General features: G+C 47.5%; 2 non-coding genes across 2 annotated transcripts; one reads left to right on the forward strand and one right to left on the reverse strand.

The window, feature by feature from the left end:
- Positions 1 to 2,652: 2,652 nt before the first annotated feature.
- On the forward strand, positions 2,653 to 2,725 carry Trnaa-agc (transfer RNA alanine (anticodon AGC)). Its single transcript has one exon. It is a non-coding gene; the product is annotated as a tRNA-Ala (tRNA).
- Positions 2,726 to 3,343: 618 nt separating this feature from the next.
- Positions 3,344 to 3,415, reverse strand: Trnad-guc (transfer RNA aspartic acid (anticodon GUC)). The gene has a single exon. It is a non-coding gene; the product is annotated as a tRNA-Asp (tRNA).
- Between the last annotated feature and the right edge of the window lie 7,338 nt (positions 3,416 to 10,753).

Consider the following 10,753-nt stretch of genomic DNA (forward strand, 5'->3'; position numbering starts at 1 on the left):
TCGAAAATAAATACCCTTATTGGACAGATCGATGTTGCTTATACTGTGTTGCTAATTTTACATATTATTTAAAATACGTCTCTGTGGACGCGTAAGCGTATTATGGGGGGATTTTTGGGTAAAATTAAGCATGCGAGTTTGCGCCTGTGGCATTTCGTGTGCCATTTTTATATATCCGATTTTCAAATTCCGACATGAATCAAATTCCGACATGATTTTCATTGATTCCAACATGGCGAGGGGGGGGGGTTACTTGCCGTCTTGAGTAAGTTCTAGTTCAGAAAGATGTGTAATGGTTAAAACATGGTAACCATAGTTTCACTAGTTAAGTATGATATGGCCGATTCCCATGCCTGGATTATGCGCCTGTAAAGAATGCCAAGAAAGACAAATTGCCTCGAGAACTTAACTGAAACTTCTCAATTGACAATTCACGTAGCGCGGTCCTGGCTGGGGCCTTGTAAATAGCGCTTATTTCATTCGGTGACGGTACAAAAGCTATAGTTGGTCAAAGGTGAACTTAATTTTTTTCCCTAACTGAAACGAAAGGTACAAAGAAAGGGGTCTAGAAGAATTGGGAAGGCCATTAACCCGATGTAGGGAGGAAATAAAGAAATTCGGGAGTGAACTCGGGACTCGAGCGGCGCAGGACAGGAGCGGTTGGAGTGCAATGGGAGAGGCCTTCGTCCTGCAGTTAACCTGAGTAGGCTGATGATGAAAGATAAAAAAAAAAAAAGAAACGAAAGAAAGCGCGCTCCTGTTTATGTTGCCCCTTGATGAGTCTCGTCTCAATTGCAGTTGAATGTGCATTGGCTTCAGGTAGAATCGCAGACATTAGTTCCACTGTAGTTTCAATTATTATAGTAACACGAAGAAAAAACGTATTATTCCTCAATGTCCATATGCTAATGATTGATTACTTAGCCTTGAAGGACAATAACGTTTCCGAACAGATTCCCGACCGACATGAGAAAGCCGTTTTCAAATATAAGCACGAGTTGAAGACTATCCTAAATGAAGAAGTCGTGTTCCGCACTGAAGTTAAAGCAGTGGGGACCGACCTCTTCCGTGTATCAGAATGACGCATATTGCCGCCCATAATGCGAAAATGTCAGTGCTTGCTCAGGTCCAGTCCTTGGCCTTCTGGGGAACCCGCAGTAATTAAAGTCTTTCCGCGGTTTCACGCCGACATTCACATTTGGAGCCTTGGCTTCGGCCTCTTCCGTTATGCAGAAGGGCGCAATAATTCTTGCGAAGACGCCAGAGCTTCAATTATGTTCACATCCCTAGTCCTCTACAAACACTGCAACAGTATACACTCGTTGTAATTCCCTGTTCAAACTTCGCCTTCATGAAGAAATCGTTGCACGGTTTCACGCTAGCTGATCACGTTTCTCTAGACATGGCTCCGGCTTCCGCGTACCAGAAGGGCGCATTGCTGCCCAGTCTAAGAGGTGAGTTCTTGCTGAAGTCCAGTCCTTGGCCCTCTGTGGCACCCGTAGTAAAGTCGGTGCGCGGTTTCCCGCTGGCATTGAAGTTTGGAGCCACTGCTTCGTGCTCTTCCGGGTGGCAGAAGGGCGCACTGCTGCCACCTCGAGAACGCCCGTGCTTGGTCATGTAGACGACGTGGCACGAAGATGCTTGCAGCTATGTGCGAATTACTCGTTGCAAGGCTCAACTCTGGCGTTCACGTCGGCTTCTTCAGGGTGGCAGATCTCATTTTCTCGATAACGCCGTTTCTTCCTCATTTTCCTAACGCGCCACGTACGGTGCCGTAGGAGGATGTAGATTGGGCAGTACATGTGCGCGAAGAAGCCGTTGCAGGGTTACACGCTGGCATTCACGTTTTGTGTCATGGCTTCGGCCTCTTTCGGGTGGCAGAAGGGCGCGAAAGGGTGCTTTCCATAGAATGCCGGTTCCTGCTCATGGGGGGGTCCTTCGAAGTAAGAATTCAAGGGAGTTCTTAAATCCAGGAGAGAGAGAGAGAGAGAGAGAGAGAGAGAGAGAGAGAGAGAGAGAGAGAGAGAGAGAGAGAGAGAGAGAGAGAGAGAGAGAGAGAGAGAGAGAGAGAGAGAGAGAGAGAGAGAGAAGAAATATTTTACTTTTCGAGCATCCGCGCGCCCCGTCCTAGTGCGGGATGCCTCGACTTCGGATGGCTGTCAGAAATTTTCGGAGCACTGCCAGAAATTTTCTAAGCACTCCATCGATCTCACACAGCGAATCGATATATTTTTCATACGAGCCTGCGTGCGTGCGTGTGTAAAACAGTTATTTACGAAGTACTGTCAACTCGTATGTTCGATCAACTAGAGCCACTAAATAAGCTACACTGATCTAGTAGCGCTATGTCCGGGGTTTATCCAAAAGTTCGATTTCGGGGGGGGGGGGGAGGGGTCAAAATACTCCTTGGAGGGCAGAGGTATCCGTGCTCTACGTTCAACAAAGCATAAAAATGATTACGACATTGTTTTTGCACTGGTTCTGCACGCAATAGATGTATATACGTGAAAGAACAAAGCCAGTAATCTTAACGGGGAGTATGTGGTGGGCCCGAGAATGATAATCGAAGAGCGCCAACCCACTCTGTTGTTTCTCCACTTTTAAAAATGCTCCGCATAATCAGCACGGAAATTTTCGGGTGGAACGTTCGTTGGGGGTGTAGCTCAGATGGTAGAGCGCTCGCTTAGCATGCGAGAGGTACGGGGATCGATACCCCGCACCTCCACTTTTTTTTCTTTTTCCCACCTCCACATACTATTTTACCTTCATTTTATTACCTCGAGGACCCCTATGAAAGGGTTATCAAGCAGGGGCAAACAAAGATTTTTTTCGAAAGGCAGGTGTTCATATATTATAAGTGTATTTTGGATGCATTTCCCCTTTTTTGTACCAATGTTGTTTTAAAGCAGTCATTTGCTTAACAGTATAGCTGCATTTATCCTCCCCGCTAATAAAATCAATTGAAATACCAACTTTCGTTAGTTCTAGATCCTGGCAAGCGGTAAAAACAAGCCACTCTCACCCCCCCCCCCCCCCCCCCTAACCAGCCTTTGATATCAAAAGTCAAAGGACGTTAGTTTAGCAATCTAAGGTCATTGCTTCCGTCACTCTTCTCCAATCTGAGTCACTAAATAAAGGCTATGGATAACCAGTTCAGTCTACTCTACAGGAATGAATAACGGGACAACCTAGAGGGAGCCCAAATTTCCGCATACGTAACATAGTCGTGTCGCAAGCATGGTTGTAATCTAAGATAATTGCATATACGCTGCGGTCTGCGGCGTTTTATCTATTTCTAGGTTAAACTTTACCTTGAAATTATCCAGAATAAAAAAAATATTAACTCCCCGTCGGGGAATCGAACCCCGGTCTCCCGCGTGACAGGCGGGGATACTGACCACTATACTAACGAGGAGGACGGAGAAGCGGGCGTTACACTACCATGTCATTGTTTAGGGCTCTTGTTCATGCTTTGCCAGATTTTTTTTTTTCTTGCCTCACCGTTGTCGCGAACTGATTCAGCGGAGATCGTTTGTCGATTCCTGTGTTAGAGCCTTTATTTCACCTTTTTCAGTCCACCTGCCGAGTCATTATCGCTGTCAGTTCGGGAAAATATTGTCCAAGAGTGGGGACACTCTTTTTTTCCGGAGGGGAAGGGGTCGCGACGCCCCCGTTCAGTTTGGTTTTTCTATTTTGAAGCTACTTCTTCGGTCGCCAAGCCCTGTTTTTCTAAGAAAGGCATGCGGCGTGCGCACTGACTGACCGCGCAGCCGCGCTGTGCGTGTGCGCTGGTCTCGGTGTATGTTCAGAGTCCAGACGACCATTTTGTATTTTATACTGTGTACTTTAGTGCTTTTTTCACTTCGGCGGGAACATGGTTGATTGGCGTTCACAAGCATCTCCCCGATTGGCTGCAGTAAGTGGGGCCAGAATGCACTTTTTTTCCCGCGAGACCGCATGAAGCGAAGATAAAATCTCTCCGCCGGGTTCACGGTAACTTCAGAAACTCTGCCGCCCATCGTCGGGACAAATTGGTCAAAACCAAACGACAAAATTGATTATCGCCGGGTGACAAAAGCGACAGAAATCGCGTCGCTTCGTCGGAAGTGTGAACGGGTCTTTAGCTTTCGTTTCTTCGCCTTATGGCGCGAATTACTTCGACTGGCTTATCTGCTGCGCCGTGTCTTGTTAGGGATTGATTTTTTTTGTCTAACGGTGCGAATTACGTATTTGCGCATCCAATTATGCGTTTCCAGTTCAGGATTTCGTGAATTTCGTGAAGCGGACGCATCCGCTCTTCGAAGCCCCCCCTCCTCCTTGGAGAATTCGACACCGGCCAACTGGATTGGTCTCATCAACTGGGAACTAGCCAATCCCATCACGGCGGCGCGCGCCACTTGCCCGTCGTTTAGAAACGGCGACCTTGGGAACGCTCGTGATTGGCCGTGTGCAAAACGTCGTCACGCGTGCGTGATACGGAAAAGTACCGCTGAGCAGTCGCTCATGGCCCGTGACCTACTCATTATGCCGTTTTATGTGGTTTGAAAGACAAAAGGCCGTAATTGATTACGTCGAGTGTCAATCAACCGCACGCCAAACGCCGGCCAGAAACGATGTGGGGGGAAGTGCGTCGTTTGAAACGACGCTCGCTTACGGCGAAAGCGTCCGTGGTTCCTGCGCGGTGCACAGGCGGTTCCGTTCGTGCCTTGTCGTCTGCTAATTGTTTTAAGTGCACTTTATAAGCGACCCCAAACCATCCACCGCCGGCGTCGGCGGCGTCGGCGTCCGCAGTGCTCCTCTATATTTAATAAAGAAACAGCATCCGGTGCCAGGTTTCGATCCGAGGACTTTCGGGCCGCAGCCCGACGCTCTACCGAATAAGCCACGGACGCGACGCTGATATCGGTGTCAGAACGCGCCTTATATCTTTAACGCATTCAAACTACGTCGTCAGCGGCGTGCGTTGGCGACTCGGCGGCGTTATAGCGGCTTGATAACTGCGTGGTGTACACGTAATACTACAAACCCGATGGAAGAGATGGAAGAGAAGGCGGCGAGGCGGTGGGCTGTGGGGGCCGAGCGCAAGCGCCGCAAGCGGGCCGACAACCGTGCATTCGCACTTTCACATTCTCCCCTTCGGGGAAATGCGGGGGAAATTTTTTACTGCTGTGTTTTGTAAAACTCGAAGCTCGTTTGCGCCAAATACTTCGGCGACGTACCCCAGCGTTATTTCAGCGAACATTTTCACGCTGTCGCCGATGCACGTCTGTCAACTCCGACGCTCCAATAACAACGCGGGCGCACGGAACAAACATATGCCGCACATTTTTCCGCCAGGCGCACTTGGGCTGCACCAGTGCGCCAGTACGTGGCTGCACCAGTACGGACAGTACGCGGTAAATAGAACGCTGCCGTAAACCGCCCCTAATGGTGTATCTCGACATGGCGGTGCATTCGCCTCTTCGTTAACAGTATATGTCGTTAGCGGCACAGCAATCTCCGCAATCTCCGAGACGACAAATGCGATGGCCAAGGCGACAACACACGCCGCGTCCTGAGCGACGAGGAGTTTGCGCGCAAATTTCGCCTTTCCAAGGTCGCGGCGCACACTCGAACCTCAACGGGCAACGCTCCCTAGAAGTCTCAAAAGGGACAACGCTAGGGAACGTAGCTTGCTCTTTGTTTGGCTAGTTCCTCTCCTCCGTTCTCCCCGACACCTTGGAAGGCCGGGGTCTCGCTCCAATTTACGTCAACTGCGACCAACAGGCGGATAGCTAGGAATCAACTGGTCCCAATTAAATGAAATGAATTCCCTCCAGCATGCTAGATCCAGCTGGGATCAGGTTGAGGGAGCCCGGGGGGCTTCAGCTTGGATAAAGTATAGTGAGCAAAGAATACATTGGGTCATGTTGCCATTTAAAATCAAAATTAAATGAAGCAGACGGGAGTTTCATGCGCCGAATATATAGGCGGTATTCATTGAAAAGTTTAGCTGTCAATTTCTGCGCTTGGCAACGCTGAAAACGGCCACGGACATGGCCGATGCGTCAAAGACATAGCCCGGCTTGTGCAACATGCGCCCACACGCTCAAGAAGAAAAAAACACTGGCGCCGCGTCGTCTGCTCCGTTTAAACTCGATTCTCAACGGTGGTGTCAACAAGCATGGTGTTAGAATCTCGATAAACGGAAATCGCTTAAACGGAATTGCTGCTTAAACGGAACAGTAGACAGTAAGTTGGTTGGTTTTGTATTCAGATAACGTAAAAAAACTCTCGGTAATCGGAACTAAAATTCCCGCGTCACCGTATAAACGGAACTAGAGACAGAACTTCTTATGAAATTTATTGTCATAAGAATCAGCTTTTTACCGTCCGGGCTTCTTTGTTTTGTTTTGTTTTGTTTTTCTTCCTCCATGTTTTGTTTCGCCTCATTGGCCTCGTAAGCATCGTCTTCATAGTGGTCAGCCGTACGTGTTAGCGCAACGAATGCAACATCGGAGTTCTTGTTCCAGTCGTTCGGTCTCGATTCAAGACGCTGAGGTTACAGGGCTGCAGCTCCTGCCGCCTCGCGTTCGTGCCATCGTGGTGCTATTCGCGCTTCATTACCGCGTTGCCGTCTTCTAAATTCGGTGGCTCGTAAGCACTCGCGAAGCTGAGGCCACTAGCCTCCGTGAAGATGCAGATGCAAGGACTCAAACAAAAATAATTCTAGTGCACAGTGACTCATTGTTGCCAAATCAACTTTGTGAATGCTGTGCTTAAACCTCTTGTAGTTTTCTTGCTTTCTGAAAAACGCTCAGCTACATTCACCTTCTAGTGCTTAGAGTTCCATGACATGTTATTAAGAGTGTGCACGCACAAAAATTTGCACTTTCGCACATCTATCTCAGTAAACGGAACTCCTGTTAAACGGAACTAATTTTTTCGGTCCCTTGAAGTTCCGTTTATCGAGATTCTACTGTCATCGCACTCAAATAGGAGTCCAGACATTATTTGCGTTCGGTTGAGCAAAGTTTGGAACGTTATATATATATATATATATATATATATATTTATATATATATATATATATATATATATAAATATATATATATATATATATATATATATATATATATATATATATATATATATATATATATATATATATATATATATATAATATATATATATATATATATATGTCCAGCACAAATCATGTGCTTAGCACCATAGAGTTTCTCAATACTACCTAGAGCGGAAAGTGTCGCTGCGATCGCATGCCGACATGGGAATTGTGGGTAGTGTGCGAATCGGATTGGCAGCAAGTGGCTAGTACAAAGGGCTATGGATTAGGCTTCTCGGCTCGGAAGTGCTTGTTAGTTCTGTTTTCGGTATGCTTTACCGTTTTCGGGATGCCACTTTCTGGCATTCAATGGCTATCACAGATATGTCTAAATAACAGCATTAGCACTTAACGCATGTGCTCGCATTAGCGGCGAGTTTTTTAAGATGAAGGGGTGACCGCATGCAGTGACGGCGACAAGCGACGCCGAAAACGTAACTCAAAAGGTACAACAGCAGAGTGCACTGGGTGACAGTGACAAGCGAAAAAAAATTAATACACTGCCGCCAATGTACTCTGTCGTCGTCGCTCGTCGCTACAGTTCACTGTATCACCGCTGCCGCTCGCTTGTGGGCTGCTTCTGGCCAGCAAAAAGCGAGCGAGGGTCCCAGCGGCCTGTTATATACCGCATCATACCGCTTGCCGCCGCCGCTCATACAGCCACAAAATAAGCTACGCTAGCCCACACTATCCGTTTTCTGCACACATTCAGTTACGATTTTCGCATCGCTCGTCGCCGCCGCTGCGTTTACTTACTCCTTGAAGCATGCACTGCCTCGGCAGGCGCTATGGGGCAACATACATAGAAACTCGACAAGCCAGTATTTATTTGCCATTTGAAGCATTCATGCAATCTCATAATGCTTTGCGCGCGTACTTGAAGACTTACTTGCGTTAACAGGCTTCACTTCTACGTTAATTTATACCTGCTTAGACAAAACAAATAAATACAACGGGATTCTATCATTCTCGCATCTGTAATGCTGCATCGCCTGCCTGGCGTAGCAAGCACTGCCGCTAGCAGAGCTGACCTCTAAAGCCCACATTAAAGAGCTCTCTCTCTCTCTCTCTCTCTCTGCATCGCCTGCCAAGGCGCGTAGCATACGATAAAGAGACTAATGAGAGGGAGCAAGAACACAGCTTTAGACAATATAAATAATTTTTTTCAGTTAAATATTACAAAAAATCAAAGAAAACCTCACCCAGTTTGAAGAACCTAATAACTTAAAAATATATCCGAGACGGCCCGCTGTATCTGGCAGCGTGAGCCAAAGGCAGGACTTCTACTTTTTTCTTTTCTTTCTAACCCTCTAATTTGTTTTGCAGCATAAGATCTCGAACACGGTGCCTTACACAAAACAAAATTTGTTGACAGCGGCACTTTCGGCAGCAATTTTTTAAACAAAAACTCAATTTGCGTAGCCACAAAGTCATTGCCGGCCATGCCATGCCGAACTTCCGGCCGAACTACACACTATGGCGGCACTCATGGAGGCGTAGAGCGCTTCCGCCGAATCACGTTGACGCTAGCGCCAGATTCCACTCTAGGTAAGCTAGTGAGAAACTCTATGCTTAGCACGGGCAAGTACCGCCATCTCTACGTAAGCAGTGACGGCGCACTCACATGGCTGCCTGCATGCGTGCCTCGCCAGTGAATACAAGCTATACATACGCCTAGACTATGAAGCCCATTAAATACGTGGCCCATTAAACGTGCCGCAGAAATGCCGTAATTTGCGGTAGCGCCACCACCGGCTCATAGTGGATGACCACAATATTCTTCGTAAAAAACGCCGCGCGTCTGATCCTGCGCTCACAGCAGTTAAATTTTGTATTCCAGGGGGCCCATCTCGCCAGCAAGCACCGAGGTATCCTGGACTCGGGACTCCTCTCACCAGGAGAGCGGCCGAAGATCGCACTTGCTGTCGCGTGAACTTTATCCACTCCAGACATGCTTACGGTGCAAGGTAAGAAGTTACGGTATATGTAATAGCGTGGACAGCTGTTCACGCCATTATATTTACCGTTATGTAGCTTCGCTGCGTTGAGCTGCGCATATGCGCCTGGCTGCGTTGAGCCAGGCGCATATGCGGCGGACCAAATCAAAATGCTCACACGCCGAAATATGCTCTGTGTGTCGGTCAGTTTATCACATTTATTTTCGTATCACACCCGAATTTTGTCAGTGTATCGCATTCATGAACCTCTGCCGTGTACTTATGTCAATTAAAAGTCCCCAGGTAGTCCAAATGAGTCCGCAGCCCCCCAGTCACATATGTGCGGCGTATGAAACTTCGATCTAACTCGAGCACGCACACACAGGCTGAAAAAAAAATGGTGGCGGCTTAGCTCGGCTAACCTTGGATATGCAAAGCAAAAGCGTGGCTAAGTCTGGTTGAGTCTTGGTTTCGCTTGGTTAACCTTTGATGTAGCTGTTTTGCCGACCCGTGCAACGCTCACAGGAGGAGGCCGGGCCTCGCTTTCATTCTCGGCGACCGCGGCGTTCCTGTTTCACGGCGAACGCGGCGCGAGATGAGTCACATAGCCAGAGACAACCCAGCGGCGCATGCATGGAAGGTGGCGGTTTTGGTCGGCTGCCGATGATCTGAGCGGCCGCACCCGTATAAGTCCCCTTGTGCGCAGCGCCGACACCGGGCCCGACGAATCACACGATGCGCTGCGAGGGGTGTGTCTCCGGTCAAAAGGTTAAAGGGACAGACAACCGATTTTTGTCACGTATATGTTCTCTAGCTCATATGAAAGCCAGCGTTTTACATAGCCCGGTAACCACAAGCAATTTTTAAACAAACTGGCGGAAATAATTTTAATTTGGCAGCAAACTTTCTGAAATCGGAAGGGTGGCGGTTCGTATAGTGTCGAAACTTGACACTACAATATGTGTCCCTGTCACGTGACCTGCAAACCTAGCACCTACTGTAACTGCTGAAACGTTCATTTACGTATAGAAAACCTTTTAACACAAGTATTTGTACAAGCTTAAATAGTATATGTATTTCTAAATATTACTTTGAAAATTCTAAAGACACGACGTCCGCCGCCGCTGGGTTGCTCTGAGTGTGGCTAACTGAGCCACCATGCCCAGAATCAACGGCAGCGTTCAGCAAACAGACCCAGCGAAGGAGCTGTGATGATTCTGTCTGGGTCAGGGGCGTTTGTTCTGCCAAAATATTTGATTTCAGTCTCCAAATACGCCAACGGCAGCTTAAAAAAAAAAAAAAGAACGTCGCGCCCGGGGAGAATCGAACTTCCTGCCTCCACAACGTGAAGACAGATTCTACCTATCGTTTATCCCAACAGATGGCGCATTCGTGCAAATAGACCCTTGCATTAAAAAAACACAAAGAGGAACAGAAAAGCCTACGATTCGAACTTTTTTAGCTGGGAACAAGTTTTTAAATATGGTTTTTCATTTCGCATACAGACAAAATTATGTTGCCGAGCTACTCTATGTCATGGTTGCCAGCATTAGTTTTGGGAGGGACACATACGGCTCGTAGATCAAAAAATTCGATTTAAAAAGTTCTAGAGCGTTATCAGCAAAACCGCTTCTCGTCAAGGTGCTTTAAGTGATGCCCTTTCATTTGGGATAGAGAATATATACTCGACAAAAATCGGTTGTCTGTCCCT

Source organism: Haemaphysalis longicornis, unplaced genomic scaffold (genome assembly GCF_048455015.1).
Source record: "Haemaphysalis longicornis isolate Haplotype H1 unplaced genomic scaffold, Haemaphysalis longicornis Haplotype H1 scaffold_10, whole genome shotgun sequence".
Classification (NCBI taxonomy): Eukaryota; Metazoa; Arthropoda; class Arachnida; order Ixodida; family Ixodidae; genus Haemaphysalis; species Haemaphysalis longicornis.